The sequence below is a fragment of the Ctenopharyngodon idella genome, chromosome 16, assembly GCF_019924925.1.
Source record: "Ctenopharyngodon idella isolate HZGC_01 chromosome 16, HZGC01, whole genome shotgun sequence".
Taxonomy (NCBI): Eukaryota; Metazoa; Chordata; class Actinopteri; order Cypriniformes; family Xenocyprididae; genus Ctenopharyngodon; species Ctenopharyngodon idella.
In genome coordinates, this window is record NC_067235.1 from 10,485,912 (window position 1) to 10,494,305 (window position 8,394).

Consider the following 8,394-nt stretch of genomic DNA (forward strand, 5'->3'; position numbering starts at 1 on the left):
TAACTTAAGTCAGGTGTGCGTAGGGGAATTTCTACCAGGTGTGTAATGTGTATTAGTTGTTTTGTGTTTTATTTTATATTATTTAGTTAATGTTTATTAAATTATTTTAGTGTGTGTTACCCTGATGTTGTAGAATGGACAGGCTGCTGACAGCTGCAGCCTGTTGTGACTCCAGTTAGTGGCCTTTAATAACTTAAATTCTGCTCTTTACCTAATACAAAACTATTATATACCACCAGAGAGGACTGTGACTGAAACACATCATCATTTGGACTACTTTTGGTACCACTTTTGACATTTTTGCAATAAATAAATTATATTATGTTTTTCTCTATAACTGTATATTTTTTAAGAAATTGTTATGGGTAGATTTAAAGGTAGGAGTGGGATTAGCGGCTCAAAATATCTTTTTAATGCTATATTGTTACTAGAATTGTAATTCTCTTTCAAGGGAACTTACCAATCAGGGCTCTGTGTTCAAAATTGTCTGTCTATTTGGTGTTGTTTGTCCCGTTTGTCCACTCATTTCATGAGTGAAATGGCAGCGCTGCAGCTATCCAGCTCCGAGGAGGTAGATGTGCACAGCATCGAGGCAGGGGAGTCTGAGGATTCGCCACCTCACTCCCCTGCTTGTGACGAGCTGGTGGAGGTTATCACTTGTTTGCTGTGGCCAAATTAAATATTGATTGGCCGGCTGAGAAGCAGGAAGCTCATCAAAAAAAGCAAGCTCGACAAATGCTTCCTGCCCATTAAGGTGCAAGCTCCATATCGAGGCTTTCTGTTTTTTCGGTGGAAAACAAAAAATTGGGATGATTTTCCACCCATGTTTTCAGCCCCCATGTTTTAAATTGCTCATTTATGATTTATGAGACCCGGACTGAAAATGTTATCCCGATCCACTCCGTGGCCCTGTCCCAAATGGCACACTTAATACGCACTTACGTTCTAGTGGACTTACAATGGCCACTGGGTGCTTGTGATCTTGAAGTCCACAAGATTGTGGAGTGTCCCATTTGTCATTTTATGTTTCAGAAGTGTGCTTGTGAGTTCCCCCTTTGTGGTCGATATATGACCTCAATGCACATTGTTGCCAAGAAAAAATTGACAAAGAACTGTATGTTTCAGTGTTTATGGTAAGTAAATGTAAATGTACGTGTAGAACCACTCTTTAAGTAAAAATACATATGAATACTCATGAGGCACATTGAATGAACATAATTGTCTGAAAAGGAGGAACTGTCATACAAATCATACAACCTTAACCTTGATTATATCTTATTCTAGCTTATCAGAAATTCAAGTCAACTAGTGTTTTTAACACTGTTCTTAACACTGGTTAAGTAAATGTTGGCATAAAGACATTTCACCCTACACATCCAAAGATAAGATTTAAATCAGGAGTGTCAAACTCTTTGGAGGGCCACATTCTTTCAGAGTTTAGTTGTTGCGCTAAAAGCCTTGATTAACTGGTTCATGTGTGTTAAATTACTGTTGGAGCCAAACTCTGCAAAACTGTTTAACACCCTTGATTTAAATAATAATGATTGTTTCTATAAGATTGTCCAAATGTATTTTTCCCCCCACCTCTTCAATTCAACTTCATCTAAAACTTAAAATGTTTCTGCAACTATTGGTACCTTTGGCCGTGTGAACTTTAAGAAAGTAAATTCTCTTAAAGTACACTTTCATACTCTTGTTTTATTTTATATACTAAATTTCTGGACATAAATTTCTGTTACTTTTGTCTTTTTTTTTTTTTCTTTTTTTAAAAATTCACACCACAGTGTCCACCACACCTCAAATGATGCACTGCGTTTATAATGTTCTGTGTTGGAAATGACTTTTTAACCGTTTTTGCAAAAATGATTTGCTAACACTTTACAATAAGATCTCATTTATTAACATTAGTTAATATAATAACTAACATGCACTAACAATGAGCAATACTTTTGTTACAGTTTTTATTAATTTTTGTTAATGTTAAGTTAATTTTTGTTAATGTTAAGTTAATACAAATACAGCTGTTCATTGTTTGGCCATGTTAGCTCACAGTGCAACTAATGTGAACAAATACAACTTTTGATTTTAAAAATTTATTAGTAAATGATGAAATTGCCTAACTAAGATTAATAAATCCTGTAGAAGTATTGTTCATTCTTACTTCATGCTATGTTAACAAATGAAACCTTTTAGTAAAGTGTTGCTAATTATTTTATAGCAGCTATTTTATGTATCCAAATTACACAATTAAATGATATTTTTACACTTTTTACAGCTTGAGTGGAAATTATGCACAGTAAAAAAAACAAGTTTACCTATGTTCTGTTTTATTTAGCAGTGATTCCCAACCTTTTTTACGGCAAGGCCCCCTTCCTCTCTGAATCAATACTGCACTCGTTTCAGTTACAGCGCAGGATTGCAGGTATTGCGCATAATTTTAATCATACCTGCAGGTTTCAATGGCGTATTTTAATTACAAATGTCGAGAGCGCATTATTGTAAGGGCAGAAAACAACGTGAGCTCTCAATATACAAGTGAACTGCCTCTCCTCTCACTCAGATGAGTGCGCGCTCTGTGTAGTGTGCAATCGCGTATCTCCGCATGCTCTTAAATTAAACGTTGTCAAAAGTTATCAAACAATCAGAATAGACCTCCACGCCTGACCAATGAAAATGCTACAGGAAATCTTATTGGCTATAAGTGAAATGCACCAGAAAGCTGCATCACTACATTGTACAGACATTACAGGTCAAACCCTTCTGATGTTCTTTTTATCTAAATAAACAACATATAATATGGCTCTTAAAGGTTTAGTTCACCCAAAAATGAAAATTCTGTCATTAATTACTCACCCTTATGTCATTCCAAACCTGTAAGACCTTCATTCATCTTTAGAACACAAATGAAGATATATTTGATGAAATCTGAGAGCTTTCTGATCCCAGACTGCAATGTAATTGCAACTTTCAAGGCCCAGAAAGATAGTAAAGACATTGTTAAAAAAGCCCATGTGACTACAGTGGTTCAACCTTAATGTTATGAAGCGACCAAAAAACAAAAATAAAGACTTTATTCAACAATTTTCTCTCTTCCGTGTCACTCTCTGATATTGTTCATGTGAGCACCACGAATCATGCATGTGATGCTGACGCAGTAGCCGGCCAATAATGGGCCATAGAACATAGACATAGAACCTGGAAGTGCTGCACTATGTTTACTATGTGAACAGTGTCAGAGACTGACACAGTAGAGAAGAAATTGTTGAATAAAGTCGTTATTTATTTATTTATTTATTTTGCACACAAAGTATTCTCGTCGTTTCATAACATTAAGGTTGAACCACTGTAGTCGCATGGACTATTTTAACAATGTCTTTACTACCTTTCTGGGCCTTGTAAGAGGTAATAACGTTGCAGTCTATGGAGGGTCAGAAAGCGCTCGGATTTCATCAAAAATATCTTAATTTGTGTTGGAACAACATGAGAGTGAGTAATTAATGACAGAATTTTCATTTTTGTGTGAACTAACCCTTTAACATACACAGCCTATAAAAATTCAGTGTTGTTATATTTCGTATACCTCAAATGAATTGAGGTAATTTGTTTATTTGTTCTTATTTTATTACTGACTCTTTACTTGTCTTTTTTGTAAATTCAATTCAGTTTGAAATCAAGCTTTCTTGTGTTGCGTGTGAGCTATTGCAACAAAGTTACCCTATTATAAAGACACAAATACACAAAGTGAGCAAATGTTTAAGTGAGATTATTGTAATGGTAATTGATCAATGTTTAAATATGTAAACAAAAGCCTAAATTAAAATCTGTTCATCGTATAAAGCGGACGTGTCTCTTCAGAAGACTTGAATTAAACCGCTCCATTCAAATTGATTACTGCCACGAGTCTTGTGCTTTTTGAAGCTTGAAAATAATGATTGCCTTGACAAAATGGATGGACATAAAAATTAGATATTAAAATATCTATATGGCAGTATACAGTATGTGGTGGTTTTCCCCATGGTATTTAAAATGATACTGAATATCGATCATTTTCAAGGTATCGTATTGAAGTTAGAAATTCCAGTATCATGACCACTAATTCATGTACAGTACTTCATGAATAAGGTGAAAGTGCTTTGTTGAAAGTAGCTATTTTCTACTTAGATCTATGATTTGATTGAATATTGTTTGGTAATTCATTAAATATCGCTGGCTAAAAAGTAATTAGTAATTTGTAGTTTGAGTAGTTTTTGAGAAGAGTAATTTGTACTTTTTTGACACGAGTACTTTTACTTGTAATTGAGTATTATTTCAGCAATGTAACAGTACTTGTACTTGAGTACAAATTTCCAGTACTCTTTCCACCACTGTGTAATAGCGATCAGTGAGTCGAGAGAGCAAATGTGCAGTTTGTTTACGCATAATAATGGACTAGCGCATGCCTTACGAACGACTGCTGTATGTCACTGTAATCATCTTTACCTTCATTACAACCATCATCCATCAAAACCTTTTTAGCGACACTGGTTTTCTTTTTCCAACTTAGAGAGTTAGTTTGCGTTTTGAGCCACTGTTCAGTCTGTGTTTCACAGCAGCACGATGAGAAACGGCCTGGGCTGATCCGAAACAATCACAGAATACGTATGAGAGAGGTGGTGCCTTGTTTTAAATGTATTTTTTAATTAATTTAATTAATCTTTTTTTTAATGTAACGTATTAATAATTAAATTAATTAATTATATTAATATATTTGAATTAATTTTAAGTTATCTCGCGGCCCCCCCTGAGGACTAGGCGTCCTCAGTGATCCTAAACAAACATTATTAGGACCAAAAAAGTTTGTGTGGAGGGAATGATGGCACAACTGTGATGTGGTTTTCACATAAATATTGAAATGATTTATGTTTAGTTCTTACCTAATTTAGATTATCATATACAAATATGTAATAATTCATATTTTTATATGAATTTGTAAAGTTTTATTGAAAGTCTAGGTCAAGGGTAAACAATAAAACCTATACATAAAATACATTTGAAAGTAGCAAAAATAAATGAAAGCATGGTAAATGTTTTAAGTCAGTTTTATTGTGATCCTCATATAATGAAATAAAGTATAACATTTGTTTTGATAAATTTTAATAAAAAAATCAACTTTAATAGTAAAATCAAGCCTAATAGTTGAAATCATTGAAAGCCTTTAAGAATTCTTGTGTTAAAGGTGAAGCCCTTAAAGCATGATTAGGAATAACATTTGATTAGCCAGTCTCCTTAGTGTTGAATTAATGAGTAAATTAATTTTAAGGCTGAAATATTAACCATAAATTATTCAAATAATGATGACAACTCAGAAAATTTCATAATTTCATCATCAAGAGCTCAGAAAAAAAATATTAGTCGGTTACTTATTAACTTGCATTTTCCTCAAATAAACACATAATTCTTAGCCAGAGAAACATTTCTGTCTTTATGATGCAGTGGAATTGTTGTTAAACACAGCCCAGTGAGCCCCAATGGAGGTCAGGGCAAATCCATTCTGTCGACCGCTGAGGAAACGTAGTTCACTTCCATCATGGGTTGGGTAGAAGTTAAATGAAAGTCCAGTAGGCTGCCCCACTTTAAAAGAGCGCCCCTCATTAGTGACAAACATAAGCTCAGAGATATAACCAGAGTAATACTTTCCAGAGACTTGAACAAAATATTCGTTGTCGAAGAGTGTCATCTCCTTTTCATTGCCATAACCGTTCGTGCCAACCAGTGCTGTCCAGTTACCGTTATATTGCAACTGGAGCCTATTAAACAGATACAGTATGTGCCATTATTGTTAAAATAATTCACAATAAAATACCATATAACTAATAAAATCAATACAGAAAGAAAAAAGAAAAAACAGAATTTTGAAAATGCTATATGAAGAGTATAATTTGTTGCAAAATGGATTTACGTGCAGGCAACCAGTCCAATAATTCTGACAGATCAGGTTCTTAATGTTTCCTAATGTGTAACTATCTAGCAGTGCTTGGCAAAACTTACCCATTGAGGTAGTTGTTGTAGTAGTATCCATAGTAGGGGTATTCATAAACTCTGACTCCAGTGATGCGACCCTCATTTGCGGTGGAAAATTCAGTTCCACTGCCATCCCCCGCAGCAGGGGAGTACGAGTAATAATCAGGTAAAGCTGAAAAGGTAATTAACAGCTTTAAGTCTCTAACATAAAAATGTGTTTCTCAGTGATCACTAAAACCCTTTTTATGGTTCTAATTGGAACCTTTATTTTGACTGTTTTAGTTATACAGGACGAAACCTGGCAATTTATTGTTATTCTACTTTTAAAAGTGCTTCTAATGCCTAATTCTGACACTTGATGCATATTCAATTAGTCAACATTGATTTATTTATTTAATTTCTTTTGTTGAGTTGGACAGTTAATGATACTCACGCATGGTCATGCTCATGGCATAAAGGCAAGAGAATACCACAAAATAATGCAGCATTTTGGAATGCTTAGCTGTTCACTGCACTCTGAGAATCTAGATCAAACCAAACACAAGCATTGAGTTATTAAACTGTGAAAAACAAACATGTATCTAATTTTTACTGTATCCACAAAAAATAATAAACATATAGATAACTGAAAACATTTAAAACAATTTTTTCATGATGTACAGTAGTGTTAATTGATGCTGTTACCTGTAGTTAAGCCTGAGTGGGTGTTCCTTGAGGAAGACGGCTAGCCAAACCTTCATTTATATACTCTCTTGCTGGTCCAGCCTCTTCTTTTTCATTATTTTTGTTTTGAGATTCTTTCATGCTTTATGAGAGTTTTTGTTTTTTTTTAAAGGAGGAATTTCCTTGTTGTTGATCGTTAGTCACCTGACACATATCTGGAACACATATTTCTTATTTTCTATATATAAATATGACGTCAGAAAACTTTCAGTATAAGTTTTAAGTAATGTAAAAGATTTTTTGACATCAGCAAACCTTTTCCAGTAAAAATATTTTTAGTTTTCTTAAAGATGTTTAAACATCTGATCATTACAAACCTTTGAAGGCCATTGAAAACCCAGAAAATAACAAATTATATATTACAAGATGTAAAACACAGTTAGCATCTTGAGAAGTCATTTCTTTACTACTCAAGGAGTAGAAAACCCAAGGAACATTTGGTGTGACCCATAATATGGGTAACCTTTGAACTGGAGAGTTACTGAAAGAACTTATCACCTATAGTTTCTTGAGTAAAACAATAAAGGTAAATGCTCCCACAGTTAATAGCTAGCTTCAAATATCAGCCTATTAGGGGAAAATCCTTAAACTGCGTAAATTATTAAAGTGCAAAGAGTGTTTTGTTAAAACCAAATACACTCGCAGAGTGATTTGTAGCAGTGGGTGGGATGGTTTGTAACACTATTAGAAAACATGGACATCAGTTTAACAGCCTTCTAAAAACATATCTTTGCTTTGTAACATTTAAAAACAAAGATATACAGTAGTTCCCTGTCGGAATGGAACTTTGACGCTGCGTCTTGGTGTTGACGCTATGGGGAACAACATCAGCATGACCGGTGTCTGAGGAACATGTAATCTCACGCCAATATTCATTGGCGGACGACAGTCCGTGACATCATAAGCGAAGCACCCGTGAGTATAAAAGGGCGCCTGTATTACATGTCATCAGCTTTTGATTTCTGGAGTTATTTTGTTTGTAGCGCATGTAATCAAAGACGAAATATAGATAAACCAAGCAGCAAGTGCTTTTGAAAGTGCTTGCCTCCGTGTCCACGTTTTATGACACCTGAGTAAACCCACAATCTTTGTGTTGTTTGCTTGAGAGCGGAGCACACGTGTCTAGCACTCAAGGGTGCTAGATGGGTTCACTGTGACAAGTTCACAGTGAGGAAGCTCCACACTTTGCCTACTTCTCAAGGGATTAGGGACAAACACAGCAAAGACTTAAATTGTGGGGATTGCAGGTTTAGCTGGCCAAGGAATTTGAGAAAGGGATTTTGCTTTCTCAATCCTCGTTTGCTGACTAGAGCGATCTGCTGGATCAGGAAGCCCATTCTATGGTATCTTTTAATCTAGCAGAAAGCATGTTTCTGGTGCCATCTAGCTCTGAGGAGCTGGATGTAGTTGGATGCAGTGAAATTGTTGAGCCCTCTCCTTCCATCAACCCCATATACAGGGAATTACTGGATGTAATTGCCTGTGCCACAACCAGGTCGAATCTACCTTAGTGGTGTGAGAAACCACAGAAGGCCATGATTGTCTCTCCCCCGCAAACCTCCCGTTCCTTTCGGATCTGCACAATGAGGTGGAAAGATTCTGGAAGAGACCTATTCAGCCCATATTTTTTCTTTTCCTCATTAGAATCATTCAGTTGTGGAGGGATTACGT

At 35.2% G+C, this 8,394-nt stretch overlaps 1 long non-coding RNA gene across 1 annotated transcript; it reads right to left on the reverse strand.

Annotated features, from left to right (window-relative positions):
• Positions 1-5,060: 5,060 nt before the first annotated feature.
• Positions 5,061-6,748, reverse strand: LOC127497861 (uncharacterized). Its single transcript, XR_007925673.1, has 4 exons — positions 6,685-6,748; positions 6,434-6,524; positions 6,028-6,172; positions 5,061-5,786 (listed from the first exon to the last, which is right to left on the reverse strand). It is a non-coding gene; the product is annotated as an uncharacterized LOC127497861 (long non-coding RNA).
• Between the last annotated feature and the right edge of the window lie 1,646 nt (positions 6,749-8,394).